Source organism: Mycteria americana, chromosome 8, assembly GCF_035582795.1.
Source record: "Mycteria americana isolate JAX WOST 10 ecotype Jacksonville Zoo and Gardens chromosome 8, USCA_MyAme_1.0, whole genome shotgun sequence".
Lineage (NCBI taxonomy): Eukaryota > Metazoa > Chordata > Aves > Ciconiiformes > Ciconiidae > Mycteria > Mycteria americana.
Window position 1 is genome coordinate 14,797,894 of NC_134372.1, and position 13,750 is coordinate 14,811,643.

Below are 13,750 nucleotides of genomic sequence, written 5' to 3' on the forward strand. Positions count from 1 at the left end.
CAAGACCAGCAGCTGCCCTGCTAGGAATTTCTAGTGCCTCCTGAACATGTGATCAGCAATAATCATGCAGAATAGTCACTAAATCTCAGTTGGTTCAATGAGCTAAAGATGTCAAATCCTACTTTCTTCTTTACTTAAAAAAAAGGAATTCAGCACTTTGTGGATAAAGAAATGACAGAACACGACCAAAATTTCCACAGCTATGGAAATATATAATGGCCATAAAGGGTAAAGTAACTTTGATAAGGGTATGGAAAATAATACACATTTTATTAAGGCAATTTTAAAGCACTAATGCCTCTACTGCTAGAGAATTTACCAGTGGAATTCCACAAGATTTGCTGCTGTAGTCATAACTGAAATGTTAAACTTTACAGACTGGTATTGCCAATAAATTAAATATTTTTGTAAATGCTTTAATAAGTCCATATTACTACTAATACAATTAATTAGTGCTATGAACCAAAACCAAATTAATTAAAATCAATGATGCCTTAATACTCATGATCAATATATTTAATTTCTATTGCTACTCTCCAAAACCTTGCGCCTATGAATTACAAGGCAGAGGAAGGTGAAAATAGGATTACTAACAATATTTTCAAGAAAAAAATATCTGATTCTCATGCATGTTATCTTAATTATTTATTGCAGTCATTTAATATGATGCATAACATAAAAAATTAGCTGAGTGCTAAAGTTGTCTTAAAGTCTAGGTAACAACACATGCCACTGCAGGCAATTGTGTAATATAGCCTCCTCCCAGTAGATGGAGATAGGAAAACAAATGAATTTGATGTATAGCAATGAACTTCTGTTCAACTTTTGTTGAACTTTCATTGTTTGTAAGGTATCTGCATTTGTCAAAACCATGGCAAAACCTAGCTAGATCAGTGTTTTCTTTTATTAATGTTGTTTCTAAGAATACTTTCTCTCCCTCAGGTACTCAGAGTACATTGAATAGAAATACTTTTGAAACTGCATTGTGATGGAGCACTGTGGGCTAAAGAAGGCTCATCGCTACTCTGTCATTATTACACCCTATTCCCCTTCTTTTCCATTTTCATCTATAATTTCACATTCTCTGTTATACTCTGTGACATAGACTATTATTATTTCCTGTTGTTTACAAACAGTGTCAAATGCTGATGATGTATTGCTTTCTGACATTTCAGATAACTTGTGCAGGCTGTCAGCAGCAATATGCGCGAAGTAGATCGGAGGGGGTGGGGAGGAAGGTTAAGTATCAAACACAGTAAGAGTTTCACTGATGACAGGACTAACTTTTGATGCAGTACAAGAAGACTGAACCCAAGTCACACCTTTCCTCCCACTTCTACATAGGTTTTGTGTTATGCATTGAGAAGATTTGGATAGTTTATTTACTTTCTGGTAAACAGTATTAACGCACTAATATAAAACATGAAGAAAACAGAGAACAAATACAAACTGCAAGAATGGAAATTGCAGCTAGATAAAGAAGAATAAAAAGTCACAAGAAAATGGGTCAAACATTGGAACAGACTACTCGGAAAGGCTGTGAAACTCCATCCTTGGAAACACTCAAAACTGAGGTGGATTTGACCTTAAGCAAATTGATTTGACTTTGGAGCTGGATCCAATCTTTGAGCAGGAGGCTACAACAGATGACTTCCAGGGGTCCCTTCCAACTTAAATTATTTTATGATTTTATGAAAGTATATTGCTCCTTTTCTTATCTCAGATATACCAAAAGAAAAGGTATAAATATCATGATATTAGCAAAAGGAAAAAGTAAAGCAACTCTGTATTTTTTTAAATTTTTTAGGACATAATAGGAAATAATCAGAACAAAGAGAACCAAGGTCTGAAGATGTTTTACTTGGGAAGAAATGTTAGTAAAACTAATATTTTTGTCTGTTGATAAAACACTACTTGTCAGACAATGATAACTGGAATTATTTGGTAGTCTTTGGTTGCTGAAACTGTCAGACATTCAACAATACGCCCACAGAAAGAATTTTTGACTGGAATTTAGCTGTTAAATCTGCCATTGATTTAAAAAATACATTATTGAGGAAAGCTGGCAATTCCCATGAGGTGTTTGATTAATAATTTTCAAAGCTTCAGTAGATAAATATTACCCCATCAATAAAGGCTGTCATGCAATAGCACCACAAGATCCAATTGTACTAGGCAGTGTAGAAACTAAGATTATCAACAGACTTCTGCAAGCTAAACATTCTAAATCAGTAAGGCAGACACATAAGAGGAAGGAAGGATGAGGAAGGCACTATCATCATTACCCTTGACTAGGAAAAGGCAAAGGTTTTTTTGCAATGGATTTTGACATTTGAATCTATGATGGACAGGAAAATCCAGAAACACAGACATTCTCTGCAAAAATTCCACTTTATTGCAACCTTCCAAGAGGGCTTTCCCGATTTGTGGATAATGGGAGCCCAGATAATAAGACATGGTGAGTGGCCACTCTCTTCAGAGCTGCTATCGAAAAGACAGAAGCCCAAAGGCTTAGATCAAGCTCCTCTATTTAGCAGACAGTGTGACTGCTGAGGACCTAGGTCAGAAAAGCTTCAGAAGCCTATAGACATTCTTCATAGGAAGAAGCCTGAGGTTCTCTGCAGCTGAAACAAAACTTAAGAGTTCCCTCAGAGTTTTTATTTTGACAAACAGATTTCAATATGAAATTTTATCATCATCAGAATTTTTCCATCTGGCTATTACTATAATTTGTCTTTCTTCACAAGTGTGGCTATTACTATAACTTGTCTTTCATCACAAGTGTGGACTTTTACAGAAAGCTGTACACGGAAACAAATTTCAGTAGGACCTGGGACTTTATGATGTTTACTTATGGATCTGTTGACAGAATCACAGAATTGTATAGGTTGGAAAAGACCTTTAAGATCATCAAGTTCAACCATAAACCTAACACTACCAAGACCACCACTACACCATGTCCATAAGCACCTCCTCCAAACGTCTTTTGAATACTTCCAGGGATGGTGATTCAACCGCTTCCCTGGGCAGCCTGTTCCAATGCTTGATAACCCTTTCAGTGAAGTAAAATTTCCTAATATCCAGTCTAAACCTCCCCTGGTGCAACTTGAGGCCATTTCCTCTCGTCCTATCACTTGTTACCTGGGAGAAGAGACCGACCCCCACCTCTCTACAACCTCCTTTCAGGTAGTTGTAGAGAGCAATAAGGTCTCCCCTCAGCCTCCTTTTCTCCAGGCTAAACAGTCCCAGCTCCCTCAGCTGCTCCTCGTAAGGCTTGTGCTCCAGACCCTTCACCAGCTTCGTTGGCCTTCTCTGGACATGCTCCAGCACCTCAATGTCTCTTTTGGAGTGAGGGACCCAAAACTGAACACAGTATTTGAGGTGCGGCCTCACCAGTGCCGAGTACAGGGGCACAATCACTTCCCTGGTCCTGCTGGCCACACTATTTTTGATACAAGCCAGGATGCCATTGGCCTTCTTGGCCACCTGGTCACACTGCTGGCTCATATTCAGGCGGCTGTCAACCAACACCCCAGGTCCTTCTCTGCCTGGCAGCTTTCCAGCCACCCTTCACCAAGCCTGTAGCATTGCATGGGGTTGTTGTGGCCCAGGTGCAGGACCCAACACTTAGCCTTGCTGAATCTCATACAAGTGGCCTCGGCCCATTGATCCAGCCTGTCCAGGTCCCTCTGCAGAGCCTGCCTACCCTCAAGCAGATCAACACTCCCACACAACTTGGTGTCATCTGCAAACTTACTGAGGGTGCACTCTATCCCTTTGTCCAGATCATTGATACAGATATTAAACAGAACTGGCCCCAACACAGAGCCCTGGGGAACACCACTTGTGACCGGCCACCAACTGGAGTTAACTCCATTCACCACCACTCTTTGGGCCTGGACATCCAGCCAGTTCTTTACCCAGCAAAGAGTATACCCGTCCAAGCCATGAGCAGCCAGTTTCTCCAGGAGAATGCTGTGGGAAACCGTGTCAAAGGCTTTACTGAAGTCTAGGTAGACAACATCCACAGCCTTCCCCTCATCCACTAGGTGGGTCACCTTGTCGTAGAAGGAGATCAGGTTGGTCAAGCAGGACCTGCCTTTCCTGAACCCATGCTGGCTGGGCTTGATCCCTTCGTTATCCTCTACATGCCATGTGATGGCACTCAAGATGATCAGCTTCCCCAGTACAGGCCTGTAGTTCCCCAAATCCTCCTTCCAGCCCTTCTTGTAGATGGGAGTCACATTTGCTAATCTCCAGTCAGCAGGGACCTCCCCAGTTAGCCAGGACTGCTGGTAAATGATGGAAAGGGGCTTGGTGAGCACATCTGCCAGTTCCTTCAGTACTCTTGGGTGGATCTCATCAGGCCCCATAGACTTGTGAATGTCTAAGTGGTGTGGCAGGTCACTAACCATTTCCCCCTGGATTATGAGGGCTCCATTCTGGTCCCCATCCCTATCTTCTGACTCAGGGGGCTGGCTAACCAGAGAACAGTTGGTCTTACTATTAAGACTGAGGCAAAGAAGACATTAAGTACCTCAGCCTTTTCCTCATCCTTTGTCACTGTGTTCCCTCCCATGTCTAATAGGGGCTGGAGATTTTCCTTAGCTCTCCTTTTTCTGCTAATGTATTTGAAGAAGTATTCTTCAAATATCTGAGACTATCCCATCTTCTTGTCAGTTGTAGTCTTCTCATGAGGCAAGATTTATATATGCTAGTTCTCTCTCATGTATCAGTATTCTTGCATTTATGTGATCTTAAACATATGTGCTTGTAGGTTCACACTCAAAAATATTCCAAATAGGATAGTACATGCAAGTAAGGACACTACTAATTATTTCAGATTTCATGGTAGCTAAGCTAAACCAGAAGTAACTGAGGCTTCAAAGACGTAAAATGATGAGTCTGCAGAGAGATACTACATTTGGCTGGCATATAAAGGTGGACAGAACTCATTGGACACAATGAAAGCTGGCAAAAGTTAACAGAGTCAGGTAATCTAAAATTATTGCTATAGCATTTCTCAAACACTATTTTTAAAGCAAAGGCTACCTGGGAAAAAGTTTAGTTGGTGACAGAGAATTCTATTCACTTAAACTTTGGGTAACATTTACACAAAAAATAAGTATGGTAATATACTTTACAGATAATGGAATTGCCTTCTCTGTTGAAAATTTATTGGGCAGAAGCTGTTCTTTATCCAGTCTAGCTCCCGTACATGTCATATAGCAAACACAATATTACAGTCTCATTAGTTCAGAAATTATACACAACAGTTTTCATCCAGTGATCATCAGTTTCATCCATTGATCTCAAAGCATTTCAAAGGGAATCAGTATCCTTCTCCCCATATACTCAAGCACTCAGACTTTAGAAAGCTTAATTTATGTTAGGACCTTAAAGGCACTATGACCCAACACACTGATTAAACTGAGAGGAATAGCATCTGTATCTTATTATCTACAACTGTAACATTTGCATAGAGAAATCACATTTAAGGTTCAATTAGAAATAACAATACTGTCAGAAAGAAAGGGCTTACATGTCTAAATGGAAATAATGATAAGAATTAAGCAAGATTTTTTAAAATGCTATGAATGCTTTTGTGAGAAATGGAGAAAGGGTAGCTATAAAATTTGGAGAAAACAAATTAAAAGCATATATTACAGCAAAGGAAGAAAAAAATTAGTATATTCACAGAAGCCTGCATGCAGAAAGGAGGACACTGATCCAGAAATAATTATACTGGGAAATAGGATAAAGAGGATAAAAATAGCTACCATTAAACTGCTATTTTTCCTCCAGTTGTCCTATAACATAATGTTTTTCGTCCACTGCCTTAAACTATTTTGTCTCATATATTACATGTATTAATACCTATATGAAAAGATGGCAGAGCTGATTCAGATTATACATTTATATGGATACATATATATTACCTACTATATACAAGAACTAATAAACACAAAGCTGCCAAAATAGTGGAGGAAATAGAAACCTTTTAGGTCAACTAAATATATACTTTCAGATGGCTTTAATTTTAAGTTGATGGGTTATTTCACTATTGTCAAGTTTGAATGAGGCTATGGAAAGTAAAATTACCAATGGTGAGGTGGAAGGAGATGAATATACTGGGAACAGACAGGCACCATCCCATGAAACTGTAGGTTTGATAGCAAGCATTCTAATAAATCTGCTAAACTACAGCCTCATTTGATTGGAAAATACAAATACAATGTCCATGCTTATGTTACAACTGCTCCCTGTACAAATGAACACTGTGCCGCCTGTGGATAAAAGCATATGGGCTTTTTCGTTGTTGTTGCAAGTAGACATACCCGTTATATTAGCCTTACTGTATGTGATATAATGCTACGGCTGACTTAGACTTTCTTTCTCCAAGGTTCAAAGTAAAGTAGCAACCCAGCTCTTTCAGTCACTGTGTACCTGAGGTCTAGAGCTTTTCCGCACAGAAGAGTTTACTGCCACCTCTTCATGTTGTTCAGCAGAACCAAGAATTCTGTATTACATCTCTCCCTCCATAAGTCTATAGATAAGAACCAATGTTCAAGATCGGATTTCATAATCATTGTCCGTATTTCTTTATTTGCAAGAGTCCCGATGATTGTAATAGAAGATTGGAGAGCTCACTAAGTAATATGAACAGGGCTAGAATATCATCTATATATGAAGAACTATCAAAAATTCACTTCAATCCAGCTCTTGACACTGTGTTTATTTATGTGTCTTTCAATTTCAAGACTTAAAGGAACAATTTTTCATTCAGATAGAAGTGTTAGTAACTTGAGAAGCTTCTGAGTATTGTATATTATAATAACATTATTCTAGAATATATTTCATTCTTTCACCATATATCATGTCAAAGAACATCTGGCAAGTATTTGAAGAAAAACAATTTCTCTATTTTCTCTCTCTCTCTCTGTGTCTTTCATTTCAGCCCCTGCCAGATCCCCTTTCTAGTAAAGGCTATAAATATCTAGAAAGCTCTTACTCTAATTAGTGTTTCTATATTTTATAACCAGTGACAAATTACAGATTTCAAGATGCTCATCTGAGAAATATGATTTTATCCACTGTAAAAATAATAGTAAAGAATAGTATATACAGTACCATAAATCTTTGAAGATAGAAAAAAATCTGCAATAAATTACAATTTTGAATGCTGTTGTAAAAGAGGGGCAGATGATTAAAAAATCTTAAGAATTATGAGACTGTTAAACAGCAAATTATTAAAATATTAATAGATTATATGGCTTTTCTGTGAAATGCATCATAAATTACTTTAGGTTAAATACGTAGCAAATACATGAGCAATCTAATAATCTTTTTGATTCACATAATTTTCTATATAAATAATTCTGCATGAAATTTTTCAGATAAACCTGCATCTTTAAATTATCTTCTTATTCAGGATTTCATAGAAAGAGGGTACTTATTCTATTTACTGAAAATAATTTATATGTTTCTGTTGTGTTGTTTGGTTTTTTTCCCCACAGCTCATGCTGTTGTTTTGGTTGTTCATTTAAAATATTTACACATAAATAATGCTTACTTTTTATGCTAGAAGAGGGTGAAAAAATATATATGAATTTGTGTCCTAAAACCATGTAATACTAAACTTCATTTGAGGCCTTCAAATACATGTGTCAATTGACTGAGATAGCTAGCTCCTGTTTATAGTAAGGGATTTAGGGACAATCATTACAGAAGAATACAGCAAAGTAACTAGAAGTTTTATGATCTCTAAGAGGCCTAACAAAATTTGTTAGAAAAGAAATAAATGCATCACCTTGGATGTAAATATCTAGTGATTTAACTGCAACATAAGAAGGGGCATATAGATTTTTGCAGTATGAGCAATTAATAGTTTAGTGCATTCATTTGATAGTCTGAAATGTTTGCAAACAGGTAGGCAAAATATTTGAGTATAAAATACCTCAGAAGGAGATTTACAAAGATAGGCTACATTTTTCAAGATGTCTGAAAGGTTAATCTTTTACAGTACTGTAACTTTGATGATGCTCCAATATAAGATTGATGTAAAATAACAAGTACATTTCAAAACTATTACGATTAATATGCAGGTTAGGTGAATATACAACGGTTGAGAGAGAGGAAAAAGCTGCTAGCTCCACAGGTAAAATCTGTGCTAACTGTCATTTATATTGTTCTTAATATGCCAGGAAAGTTGAGAATAAAACATTTTTCTTATTCTTTTTACTAATAGAGAACATTAAACATACATCTTACTGGTTTCTATAATGCAACCATATAATCTTTCCTAATAAATTCAAGCAACTGTTGAGAATGAACCTAATTAAGGAACACTTAACCAGCTTATCTCTGTCTAAGCAGTCAACAAGAGAGAAAGATTCACGTGTCAGAAGGGGTGTTTTATGCAAGCACATAAAATAATGTCCAACATAGGACGTAAAAGAAATTTCAATATTGTGAAACAAAGGAAAATAAGGAGAAACCTTTAAGGATTACCAAATAATCCACAAGTAATAATTTCAGAAATCTTATTTCTTCCCCTGTCCCCCTTTTTTTTACTTGGCAGGGGTGAGGGAGAAGAAGGAGGGGAACGACTGACAGTTATAATTACATGAAAATTATTTGCAATGCTAAAAGGGACAATTACAAATTTTCATTTCATATATTTATTTTAACAGATTTCTTATAAATGGTGCTCTATAGTATGCAATATTTAAAAGATGGCTTAACTTGTGACTGCCAAACAACTTACATGAGGTGCTTGCTTTGTGTTTAACTGAGTATGAAGCTAATAGTTCATTCTTAAATGTAGATTTACAAAATACAAGCACATGACTTTGGAACTCATGCATTTAAATTATGTATTTCAATTATATAACTGTTTCTGAGAGAATTTTAAAAATAGAGACAAATATAGATGAATTAATTTTACTAAAGTGCTTAGGTGAGTATCTACAGGGAAGTGACATAAATCCAATCTCTGATCACACTCAAGGAGTGTGAGCTAGAGGGGATAATACTGGTTATCAATGTATTCCACAGTTACTCCAGGGTGAAATATTAATGTGTTTAGTATAATAAAATATATATTTAAGACATTCTGGATCTAACATGTATTCATCTTATTCAGAGCTACTGCAATAAATTAACACTTCTACATTAGTTTGTTAGCTAACATACAACCCAAAAACCAGGGAACTGTAGGATTCTGAGAGAAAAATATGGATTGTCTAGATGCATAAGAAGTCATCCAGGCAACATAGTGGTTTAAGTGACTCTGAGTAAGAGACAAACAAGCTCTCTCTCCCCACCTTTTGTTGTCTTTTACTTTTGTGTGAAAGCAAACAAACACCCCCGAAGATTAAGTAAGAAGTTCATTATTTCACCTTCCTTCAGGTCTAAAATGAGTTGAAGGTTTTCAATCATACTTTTGGAAGAAAAATCAAGTATAGAAATATCCATATCTGAGAAGTAAGTTTATAATAAAGTTACCTTTATCCAAAAATGATGTGAAAACAAATTAAAGTAAATTTAACCCAAAATCTCTACAATAAAATAAACCTCATTAGGTACTAGTTGGTAAAGACTTACTAAATACACATCTGAAAAGTGGGTTTGTTCCTTTAGGTTGATTTCTAAATGTGTACTCCTAAGGAAGTGTGCTCAAGGAAAGAATATTAACCAGCATACTACAATCTCTTCAATCACTTGTCTAACTTTTGTATCTTGTGCAGTCTTGCATATTTTTATCCAGACAGCTTTATCTTTATATCAAAGACAATGATTTTGAATGTGACTATGCTCTGTCTGTAAATCCTTGATAGTCTACCATCTATGTGATCAAACAGAAACCCATTTATCTACTACCACACAACTAATAAAAGGTCAGCATGGATTTACTGGGCTTTTTTCACTGTGCATTTGGGCTTAGCATTCTCTCTAGACAATGTAGAAAAGGACTGACCTCCAAAAAAGCAGAAATCTTGAGACTTATGAATCTGTTCACTGATTCTTGAAATGTGAAGAATGCCAGGCTAGAAACCATCTCTCTCGTGTCAAACAGTTCCTGTTTACTGTAAAGAAAGAATCACCACCATCATTACTATTATATAGTCACAGGGATTACTATTAGTTAACACTGTTCAATTCACTAAGCTTCACATCAATTCAGGTGCAGTGAACTTGCAGTTGCCAGGACCTCCTACCCTAGGTGCTGCTGCTGCTGGAGAAGGGTTTCCTTCTCACCTGGAGCTTGCACCTTACACCTGTGCTGGAAGCATACCCAAACAATCATAGGATCAATGTGTGCTGGGTTGACAGTCACATACAGAGAACTTGCTTATTCTAGCTTAGGACTGGGACACTTGCCAATGCAGTCAAGATGGCAAAGGTTATGCAAGATTCAGAAAAACAGAGAATATACGGTAGAACCTGCTTGTCCCCTACTATAACCATCTGTCCTGAGACAAAGGATACTATTGTCTTCCTGCTAAATTAATGCTAAGCCTCATTCTTCAGTTGTGAATGGCTCTGTAAAGATTACCTATATGGAAATGGTAATGGATGATTAACACCAAGTATAGTCAACATAACCTAATGAATCAGATTTTTGCTTTCTGTATAGTATCTCTGAGGTACAAGAGAACATCCTCTTTTAAAACAGGTCTGTCTTTCAAACACACACTACTGAAATAGCATAAGAAAATTGGAAACCTGACTACATAGGTGAGATCATCTGGAGAACCAGCAAGGTTTCAAAAAGTAAAGCATTCCTTCCCTTATTCACTTACAGAATGATCACTCAGCCATCAGCTCTACTGTTGGTGATGGTGCTTAAAAAAATGTGACTGAAACACGTACAAGCACAGGATGACACAGACTGTTAAACAGTATTGCTATCACTCCCTGATTCCTTTCCCTCTGCAACTGGGAATAGGAAACAGTTCCTGCCATTAACTAAGAGCCCTCTTGTCAGTCGATATTGAAAGGCGGCTGGTATGGCAGATTGCAAAAATGTTAACAAAAGAAAAGGTCTTTCAAGTACTGAGGCAAGGGACAGTTACACAGCTTACTCCTATGTGGTTCCTACCATGTCTCTTTTGCAGTATTTCACCTCTATACAGCAGGGAAGGAGCCTATGGGCTTCAGTTTGGTTTAGGTTATTTGTAGATGGCACGTGTATGAGGCATCAAGAGAGAGCCATCAGCTTCCATAGAATGATTTGTGGATGCTTTGCATTTCCCAGAAAGCTTTAATTGTTATTACAACTGACAGAAATCACTAAGAAAAACAAGAAACCACACAATATTTGTATTGCTTTATACACTACACAGCCAGTTCCATCTGTACTTTGAAATGTCATTTATATACCTACACGGTAGGTGGAACAAGTACTAACAACTGAACAGCAGTCTGTCCCATATCCTTCAAAAATGTTTAATGAAGAGTTTGTTTAATTTGCTACCCAGTAGATCTGCCAAAAGCAAGCTTCCTTCCTTTACTGAGGTGTTTATGCTAGACTGCACATTGAACAATGTCTAAAAATCAGCCTGAGAGTTGGAACAATATGTTATGGTTTCTGTCTGTTTGGACCTTTGATTTTCCTGGATGTAAGAGCAAACTCAAGTTCAGTCTCCTATGCATACAGGCTCAAATATTTAAGGATTTAATATGTAAGAATAAGAATGTATGTTTGTATATGTTTGCAGGTGCATAACTCGAGTTTGTACATGTCAATTATAAAACAATTTTTCACTGTGGTCGAGCTTTGTACAGGACAAGAATGAGTAGGACAAAGGCACCTTTACCATAGTGTGCTCCCTCTGTTCTGAGAGCTACTCTGTCCTGTGCCAGCTCCCCGTGTTGCAAGGTACCAATAAGGCAAACTGTGAGCAGATGACTCATCCACACTCAGTATTATCAGTGGCAGGGTGGGGTGAGCAGCATAGGTGGCAATATGTGAATACATTCTCCCTGAAGATTTTTGAAGGCAGAGGAAATATACTGAAAAGGCAAACAAAGTAAACACTGTCTTGTGACAGAGAGATCAACATGAAGGAATAGCAATCTGGAATCCGGCGTGCATCTCATTTACACAGAATTGTACAAGGATAAAACTGTTTTGTCTATATCTCTGCTGTATATCATCTACAAAATGAATTTCTTCACCGGGAAATAAATAGAGCTAGTAAAAAAAGAACAAACCTTGAGATCCAATTTTTTTCCACAAAGTAAGGGCACTTTTTAAAGAAAGTTTCCCTATGTCTCTTCAATTAATTTAGTAATCACATCCACATCATAAAAGCCTATTTCTTCTTATCTAGCATGTAGATGCTGAGGAAAAAGAAATGGGGGGGACGACACATTTCTGTCAGTGGCTGAAGAGTTAGCACGTATCAGATTAACTGCAAATGCCAGAGACTTAACTGCAGTCTTGTAGTCAAGCTTGTCATATTTTAGCTTGCTAGTTGCCACAGAAACTTCAGTCAGAATATCTATTTTCATTTCAAAATTCCTGAGTTTCAAGAATAAAACAAACACAATTCTCAAGAAGTTTTCAGCTGTTGCAAAACTCACCTAATTTTCAGCAATAGTATTCCCAAATGAATCAGAAATATAATCTTTCATCACAGTGCTAATGACATCCAACAAGGTGATAAAATTAGCAGCTGGAAAGTGTAATCTTGCCTCCACACTTCCCAATTTGCCATTCACTTCTTCCAAGCTGTTGTCCAGTTCATGCCACTTTCTCAACCAATTTGCAAATTGTTTGTTTGCTTAAATGCCCAAAGCATATGTCGCTGACAAGCCTTTTATAACATAAACATTTTCATTATTCTCACGAGAGCTTTGCCTCCCGAGAATACTTCTCTTCTTGTTTCCATGATCACTATTCCTTTATAAAGCTTGCCAAGATCACTTATAAAACTATGATTTTCAAATAATTGTCTCAGCTATGCTTATTCTCAAACTGTCCTGATAACCATAGTCTCATTAAAATTTGCTGGTGGTTTGATCTTCTCTGATAAAGGAATTTGTGCATTTGATAGTGTGAGCACTTCTCTTCATAATTAGAAAACAAATACAAGAGTACACAACTTCTTGGTTCAAAGAATTTCAAAACTGCTGAGAAAGGGAATATATCTGTTTCACTCTTGAAAATTCCAAATTCACAAAAAGAAAGCACTAACTGAAAATTCAAGATAAATTAGATTAAAAAATCTATCCAAAGCCTATTTCAGCTCATGAAACCATCTAGCTCTGTGACAGACATTAAAGTCCCTTCTACTGCCTTTACCATGCAAAGGCTGTTTTTAGCATTTTAGAAGGCAAGCTGGAATATTTTGAATGGCTTTGAGATTTGTTTGCCTGTCTCTGACTCTTCTATGCCAATTCCTTACAAAGAATATTATCATGTCATTTTCCTGCAGGGAAATCCCGGACTGAAATTATATGACTCATTCAAACACTGCAGTCCACTTGCCGAAGTTATCTGCCTTGCCATCAGTGATCCATGCTGCCATGCAAGAATTGCTAGGCTACACTCAGAAGTGAGATTCCTCTAGCTTCTTCAATACACATATTACACTAAGCTGCATTTGCTCTAAGCTCTCATTGATTCACTGCACTTGGACTTGCATTCAGCTCCCAACTTGCAACTTGCACTCCTTTATTTACAGCATTCATTAACAAATTTCAACAGTAGTATAACAACAGAGCAAAGCCCAGTGCTGTG